Source organism: Oxyura jamaicensis (assembly GCF_011077185.1).
Source record: "Oxyura jamaicensis isolate SHBP4307 breed ruddy duck chromosome 13 unlocalized genomic scaffold, BPBGC_Ojam_1.0 oxy13_random_OJ70337, whole genome shotgun sequence".
In the NCBI taxonomy this organism is placed as follows: domain Eukaryota; kingdom Metazoa; phylum Chordata; class Aves; order Anseriformes; family Anatidae; genus Oxyura; species Oxyura jamaicensis.
This window is the reverse complement of record NW_023304311.1, coordinates 365-8,819: the sequence shown is the minus strand read 5'-3', so window position 1 is coordinate 8,819 and position 8,455 is coordinate 365. Positions and strand designations below refer to the sequence as shown.

Genomic DNA, 8,455 nt, shown 5'->3' with positions numbered 1-8,455 from the left:
CGCGCGCCCGGAGCCCCCCGCACCGGGCCCGGGCCTCGCCTCACGGCCCCGGCCCCGGCCCCTCCCCGCCGCGCAGGGCCCAGGCCCGGCCGCGGCCGACTCACGGCGTGCTGCGGTCGCTGTACTCGTTGGCGACGGTCTCGATGCCGCCGGCGCGGGCCACGGCCACGTAGCAGCTCTGGAAGCCCAGGTCGATGCCCACCACCGACATGGCGCCGCACGGCCCGGCCCGGTGCGGGGAGGTGAGGTGCGGCCCCTTTAAATGCGCGGCGGCGGCGCGGCCCGGGAGGGGGCGGGGCTTGGCGGGAGGGGGGCGGGGCCGGCACTTCTGGAAGGATCCCGCCGGGCCGCGCCGCGTCGCGCGGGAGAGCAACGGAAGGGAGAGGGCTGGGGGGGGGGGGGGGGGGGGGGGGGGAGATCTCGCGAGACCGCCGAGCCCAGCCAATCACAGCCGCGGAAGCGCAGCGGGGAGGGGAGGGAGAGCGGTGGGTGGCCCCGCCCACTCCGCACATGGCCACGCCCACTCATGGGTATTGCCACGCCCCCCGCGCATGGCCACGCCCCCCCGCGTGAGGCGGCCGCTGCCCGCCCCGAGGCGCGGCGGGGCTGCGAGGGGCGCCCCGGGGCTGCCGTCGGGCCCGGCCGGTGCCGGCGGCCTGGGGAGCTCCGTGTGCCCCGGGGGGCTTCACGCGGCGGGGCTGGGACGTCCCACGGGGCTGGCCGCGTCTCTGAGCTACGGGGAGATGGAACAAACCGAGGCTGGGCTCACAGCCTCGCGGCCTGGGGCTGTGGCTAGAAGTCAGTCAGTGTCCACCTGCGGTACCGCCTACAGTCAGCTGTGGTTCCTCCATGTCCAGCAGGCCTCACAGGACAGCAGGTCTCTAATAACGTGTAAAGTGTTGCTGTCACCGTGTCTCCAGAGCCTGGGCTGCAGCCCCGGTATCACAGACTTGCACGGCTGCATCAGCTTCCCAGGGCAGGGGGAGGCCAGCAGGCACCTGGTGGGCATGCTGGAGAAAAATCCTTTTTAGGGACAAAATTACAGAGCTCCGGCACGTTCTGCCATGGCAGCGCTGGGAGGGCATTGGGCAGGCTGCAGCCCTCAGCCACCGCAGGGCCGTGGTGGTGCAGCCAGTGCTGCTTGACATAACGGGAAACTGGGGAAGAACGATGGGGGCAAGCGATTGACCTGAACGGTGGCAGGGCTTTTCACTCCAAGATGAAAAGCAACGAGGCTTTTGTCTTGCATGGCACAGGTCTGTCAGCTGGTGAGACCGCATCGACAGAGGAAAGCTGCAGCTGCTGCCCCTGGGGGACGAGGGAGGCTGAAGGAGAGCTCTGCCAGGGGAGAGGCCAGCGAACAAAGCGCCGAGGAGCGGCCCGGTTCATCCCCACACAAACGTGAATCGGACACTTGACTTACATTCATGGATATTGCAAAACGTAATGTTTGGGAATGTTTTTAATTCTGAGATGAAACGTGCTGAACGTACGGAAGTGCAGTGTGCTATAAACAGGACGCTTCCAAATTCCCAGCCCTAAATTTACACCGCTGCGCCTTGTTTTAGTGATACAGAAGACACATGGCAGAGAAATTCAATATTTAAAGCAGGAAGGACTCTTGCCCCAAAGACTGTTGAGTAGCTTCAGCTCCGAGTGCTTGCAATTCCTCGCGGCGTGCTCAGTGACACTGCTTTGGCAGCTGTAGGTGGGCTGGGAATTGCATCATGGTGCTAATGACAGAATAATAATGAAGTGTTTAACCTCGGACGTCCTTGAGAGTATGGGAAAGTGCCAACAAACGACACCAGCCTGTGCAGAGAGTATCACACGGCACATACTCGAGGCACAATTAAAAGCCGGAATATCATCAAGTTTCCTCTTTTTTTTTTTTTTTAACACTTTCATTTTCAAAACGAGTGAAGCTGCCAGTGAAGGGAGCAATGACAGACGGGCGTCACAGGGCGGGCTGCAGCGAAGGACGGCTCCCCGCTGCCCTCGCCTGTGGCTGCCTGGCCCCTGCTAGGACGCTGTGCTGGGCTGCAGCTGGGCAGTCGGAGCAGCAGATGCTGCCCCTGGGGATGGAGGAGGGAGAGGAGGGGCCCACGGACCCAAACAGGCTGTTCGGAACAGCACGTACAGGCAGCTGGGGGAAAACGCCTAAGTCAGCTCAGCATCCGAGCTGCTGTTACGTCGGGGTGTGAAACGGAATAGATTCTGCGGTCCTCCCCCCTCTCTTATTTTCTCTGTGTTTTTGCTATAAAAAATTAGACGTGTACTGTACAAAGCGTGAAAAGACTGTAATAAATCCTGCTGCCCCTGGAGATGGAAGAGGGGGAGAGGGGCCCACAGGCTCAAACCGGGTGTTCTGATCAGCACGTACAGCCAGCTGGGGGCAAATGTGTAAACCAGCTCAGAGTCTGAGCTGTTGTCATATTGGGTCTGATTCTACGGTCTGATTCTATTTTCTCAACGTTTTTCCTATATAAAAAAAAAAAAGAGACTTCTACTGTACAAAACATGAAAAGACTAATAAATCCTGCTGAGAAATAAGCAGGATTGATAATGGCTGAAGCACGTAACTTACACTGAACTCTTCCAATGCGAATTCTTCAATAAGGCTCTCTCATTTCTTACTCGATGACGGCTGCTTTGCGGTAGAGAGAGCAACTGTAAAATGGAAGACGAAGCACCAGTTGGAATAACTCTTACTGGATTTTACCTACAGCCTCAAAAGGTAAGTCGTAATTTCTTTATTACTTATGTTTTTATGTAAAGCAAACTGGGAAATGAAGCCTGCCTATGTCACTGTGGTGGGCAAAATGCACGGAGAAGGATGGAGAAGAACTGCAACATGAGAGCAAAAGAACGGAGAAATGAAGAGTGGGAGGAAAAAAATGTCAGGAATAACGGGCAGCCTGCTCTGAAAGCACATTGTTCAACTGCATTTCCATCCATTCCCCAGTACAACAGTAAGGGACTAAAGAAAGAACAAACCCAAGCTCAGTTACCTTTTATATCCCCTGTGGCATGAGCCTGATGCCCTGTACCTTCGGTATGGTGGTGTTCAGCCAGAGGGAAGTGACCTGACTTCGGATGTTCCGGCAGCATGCCTGAAGCACGCAGGTCTGCCTCGGAGAACTTTGGGGATGGGATGCGTTACGTGTGAAACGTGGATGGTGACCCACGGACGTGCCGTCTGCTTGGGTGGGCACTGAGGTTGTTGTGGTGTTTAAACCTTTCTGGGTTAAACTCTCCGTCAGCTTTTGAAAGCGAGTTACTACTGGAAGAGAATCCCCACGAGCTGGTGGATTTTAAGCTCGGTGGTTTCTGCTTTCAGTTAATAGGGATATCTATCATATTTTAAAAACTCTGTCGTGAGCTCTAATTATTCAAGAGGACCTGGAGCGTGAAAATCAGGAGTAAATAAATCGGACATGCTGGAAATTATGGCGGGGAAATCTGCACATTTATCATTCCTTTCACTTGTTTTCTAGCACATTTTGCTAGAAATGTCCCAGGACGTTAATATCAAGGCAAAACTCAGCTCTGAGGTAGCGCAGCACCGCACCACGTGAATTTACATTACTCTTACATCAAAGCAGACACTGTCTTCTTCTGAGTAACTTGCCTTTTTCTTATGCATCTAAATACGTAATCTGCGAAGCCCTCAGACGTAAATATTCCTACGTGAACATAGTGTTGTTAGTTTGAATGTATCGTGTGTGTTGCTACCGAGCTGCGAATGTTACTGCTGTATATATGAACAGACCGAGAACGTATTAAAGACATAAGGATTATATGTGGCCTAAAACTCATGGGTGTTTTTTGAAGAAGGAATAATTTTCTGTTCTGTTGCCACCATTTCCCTGCTTTGAGTTGCAAACAGGTCCTCTCTGTGATGACAGGCACTGCCAATATCGATTCCTCAAAAGCCGAGGGTATGAAGAAGAGGAGAAAAGGATAATGCATCTGGGTTAATTGACAGCCCCAAGACTTTTCTGAAACTGATTTCTCTTGGGAACTGCACAAATAAACCTCGGCCTGGCAGATTAAATCCCCTCTCTTTTCCCATTATCCTTACGCTGAGCACAAGTGCCTACAGCTCTGCCGTTACAGTACAGGAGCGTAAGGCCAGCGTTTTCAGGCTTTGTTTACAGAGGCATGCCTTGTAATTCATTAGCACAGGCTAAACGTGAAAACGAATATGAGCTTAAAATAAGCCCTAGCTGGTGTCCGTCACAGGCTATTCTTGGGTCCGCTGTAAATAGTGCTTGCATGTCATCTAACGTATGGTTCAGCGTGCTATTCTGGGACATTCAGGTACAAGTGGGCTTTGCGATCCCCTGCAGCGAGGGGAGCTGGGGTATCGTGTTCCCCGAACTCTAATAAGAACCGCACCACATATAACGCAGTTCTCAGAAGATCCTAGCTTGCCGTCCTGTGAAAAGTTATTCTGGGGCCATTTCCCCCAGTGCAGTTATCTCAAGAATTTGCAGTGAAACGGATGTTGAAAAGACGATTTTCCCTCTTATTCTGACTCCCATACTTTCCCTTCAAGCTTGAAATACGATTAGATTTCACGTGTTTACTAATTAAGCCGTTGCAGGTACTGAAGTGTTAGAGCTAGATAGCAGCCCACCAAACGAAATCTGGAAGAATCCACTGAAAATTTGGCCTGGCCCTTCTGCTGCGGGCTGGGAGCGAGGCACCGCTCAGCCCGAGCCCTTTCATCTGCCATCGAGGCTCCTTTGTACGCTGTGGCTGAATTCCCAGGGAAGAAAACCATCTGACTTTGTGGTGTATCGATTTAATACATTCCAGTGATATATTTAATGATGTCAGCTTCCACAGTCTGTACAAACTACGTCCCTGCTACGTCGACGTGCTTCACGCGCCGTCGGGAGCCATTTCTGATCTGTTGACACACAAAAAGATACTTGGTGTTCGCTGAAATGTGAGCTGAGGATCTAAAAATACCGCGGAGTTCTATAGGCTGGAGCTCGGAACAGTCACGGCGCAGGCACTTGCGGAGGGTGCAGCGAGGACAACAAAACATCCCCATAGTAACACTGCCAGCCCCGCTCCCTCGGGAGGAGGCTTGCTGGGAGCCCAAGTTCACAGGTAGCACAGAACGGATTGGAAGCACTCAGCATCCAGGGCAGTATATCGAAGGTGGCAAGTGCCAAACACACACCGTGCTAGGGCATTTTCTAAGCGGGAACACCAGCTTCCTCTGTCTAAAGAATTTTGTCTTGCGCTAGCCAGTACTTCCGACTGTTGGTATCTGAAGCTAAGATCATAAATTAAGTTTCTTTAAATGCCCTGAAATAATAAAGCCCACTTTTTCTTTTCATTTCTATGGAACAGTGGCTGGACTTGCAGATTACAGGTGCTGGGCTGCGTTATCCCTTTCAATGTAGTTTTACAGCAGCTGACCCAACGAAGCCTAACCCGATTTGAGGCTCGAGAAGCTTCCTTCACACAAAGGCTGAGTAACGGCTCCAGCTGCCCCGTCTATCTTTTTTCTTCCAGCTTTCTGTACTCCCTGTAGTTGTCTGTTCCTATGGTGGATACCAAAGGAGTCACGAGCCTGCTTCCTCTGCGAAGAAGCAAAGCAACCTGGCCAACAGTGGTGTATTTATTACCTTAAGGGAGTACCTTGCGTAAACTCAGGTACAGCTGAATGGTGGCAAGAAATTCTGGACAGGGCATGATTGAAGTCTGTTTACTCTATTCCTTATCACTGAGGGTTTTTTCTACTCTGCAGTTCTGCCTGAATAAGGGCCTCCTGTGTTACTCTGCAAGAGAGCTGGTGGGGAAAAAAAAGAAGTAAAATGCCCATAAAAAGAATGCCAAGTGGCACCATCGCTAGTGCTCCCACTTTGTCGTCGTTGTTCAGCAGTAGCACTAACAGCTCTGAGCTGCTTGTCGCTTTGGAAGACCGATCAGATTTGTGTGAGTGGCACTAGTACCAGCAGTCTTGGCGAGGGAGGTTTAACTGTTTATTCATTGACTCAGCCCTTCCTGAGAAAGCTCTGGCTCCATTCTTCCTGTTGCACATACAAACCCTTAACAAATATTGTGACACCTTACTTTCAAGAGCAATGTGCAGGCACAGGAAAGTGCAGGGAGGTGGAAGCACAGTGGGAGCAACCGATGCCATGACGAGGCAGCTCGATGTCTGTGCCACCGAAGCTTCAGCACCTTCCAGTTTTTTCTCCTGTGTTGTCTGCATCCCCCCCCCTTTCCTGTCTAGATAGGGGCACATTTTGGAAAGCAATTTCCCTGCCCAGCAGATTTAGAAATAGGTTAATGATACTGCAACTTTAAATAGCAGCCTGGTGTGCAAGAGCAGGATTTATGGTCCCAGTCAGCTCATTGAGCAGCAGCAGCCCGGATCCGTCCGCCCTTGGCAGGGAGCTGAGCGCCGCGCCGTGACTCTGCACATTCGGTCTGTGGAGTCGTATCCTGCTCGGAGGGTGCCACGGTGAGTTACTGAACGTCAGAGTGGCTGTGAGACGCTGCCCCGAGGAGGCTGCAGCCTGTAGGAACCCACGGACTCTGAAGTTACAGGCACTCTTTCAAACTTTTCAGGTAGAAGGATTTTTAGTGGGTTTCTCCAGTACCAGGTGTGTCGTTAAGGTCTCTGTGTAAGCAACAGCCCACACGCTCCGTGAGTGTTCTGGCACATGGCACCACAAACCTTGCTGTGCGGGCACATTTAGGGAACTGTGGTTCTGCTGCAGTGACACTCAGAGAGTCACAGCTGCCAGAAGCACCAAATGTGGTTGGGTGGAGTACAGACACTGCTATCACTGTGTAATTTACTCCAAGATTTTAAGTGATTCTGAGGTAAAAAGGGATCGGTGATTTATTGTAAGCATGGATTATTATAAATAGATCAATCCTAAAACAGGAAATGCTTCTGTCTGACTTTATCTATTGAAGTCAGATGCCAGACATCAAGATTCAGATATTGAGGCCAGACTCTGGAGCGTTTATAACATACCAGGCATCACACAGCAGAACGTAGCTATGGTGCCAGATGTAATTATTCACAGATTACCACAGAGCATCAGCCAAAACAGGAAAATTATCAGACACCACAAGAAATGCCAAATAGAGAAGAAAACAAGCTGCATACAAGAACAGGCACTAGCCTTAGACATTAAAATTTCAGAGTTTGGAGACAGGGACTACCGTAATATTCAATATGTCACGCAGTAATTAATCCTGATGAGTTGGAGCTGCTTATATCTAAGAATTCCTCAGTATCATACCTTCCTCATGTGACAGCTAATCGGTGCCATTGTTCCCAGCAGATGTGACCACCCCTGCTCTGACATTTCACGTGTGACACAGCAGGAAGTTCTGGCTCTCGTATTTCCAGGCCGTGATATTAGAATCATAAAATCATTCAGGCTGGAAAAGACCTTCGGGATCATCAAGTCCAACCAGCACAAGTTACCATTAGAGACAGAACACCTCAGGACGTGGGGTGATCATCACCTGAAAGGATCAGATTTGTATTGCTGTATTATGTGTGACATCTTTTATTCTTACGCATCTGTGTTTCCACCTTGTACCTTGTCTTGAGGGAAGTGTAAGCCTCTCTGACCAAGGTCTGTCTTTTATCCTACTCCTGCATTTCCTAACACAGTAAGGCCCTGATCCAGCTGGTACTGCTGGATGTTACGGAATATAAGAAAATACAATATATATTTTTATTTTATATAATAAACAGATACCGTCCACTCCCAACAAGCCACACAGCTGTTACGAAACTACTAAGGATCTAGAACAGTTCATCTGCCTTGGTGAATGTAGCAGGCCGGTGGAATGCCCACACAGCGCCCATCGGTTGTCCCTGCGGTAGGGCAGTTCTGGGTGAATACTGGGAATGGCGGGATATAAAATATTCCAGGATACTAATGGCAGGAGTAACCCCAACTCCGCATTAAAGAGAATGTTTTCTTGAGGATTTTTGTAGAGAGATTGACGTTATTATTTTAATACCGATCCCATGAGATAACAGTGAGTTTTGATAAAGCAAACGTATGAAGCCACATTCCTGGCTTCCCTGAATTCAGTAGGGGCTGCTCTACCCGTGCCAGCTGGCAGAGAGTCCCAGAGGGCTGCCTGCCAGGTATGTGCCCTCAGAGAGCTCCAGCCACTGCTGTATTTTTTCTCTCCCTTGACCTCTCCTCCTGTGCCAGGGACCGTAAGGAGGTGATGCAGGAGCCAAAAATACTAGCTGCTGTTGGCACAGCTGGGGGCTACAGTCCCTTGGGCTTAGTGGGGTGGGGGAAAGCATTTGCCTTATGATTCCTAGAGATGCCTGAAGTGTATTTCTCAAGTGTGTTTCCTCACCGTCAAGTACGGAGCACGTTGGGGCCACACGGGGTCAACTCGTGTCAGTCCCTGAGAAGGGATTTGTAAGTGAGGGATTACT

The 8,455-nt window shown here is 50.9% G+C and overlaps 1 long non-coding RNA gene across 1 annotated transcript; it reads left to right on the top strand.

The window, feature by feature from the left end:
- The first annotated feature begins 1,981 nt into the window (after nt 1-1,981).
- Nucleotides 1,982-5,845, top strand: LOC118157869. The gene is made up of 2 exons (XR_004746733.1): nt 1,982-2,737; nt 5,536-5,845. It is a non-coding gene; the product is annotated as an uncharacterized LOC118157869 (long non-coding RNA).
- The last annotated feature ends 2,610 nt before the right edge of the window (nt 5,846-8,455 follow it).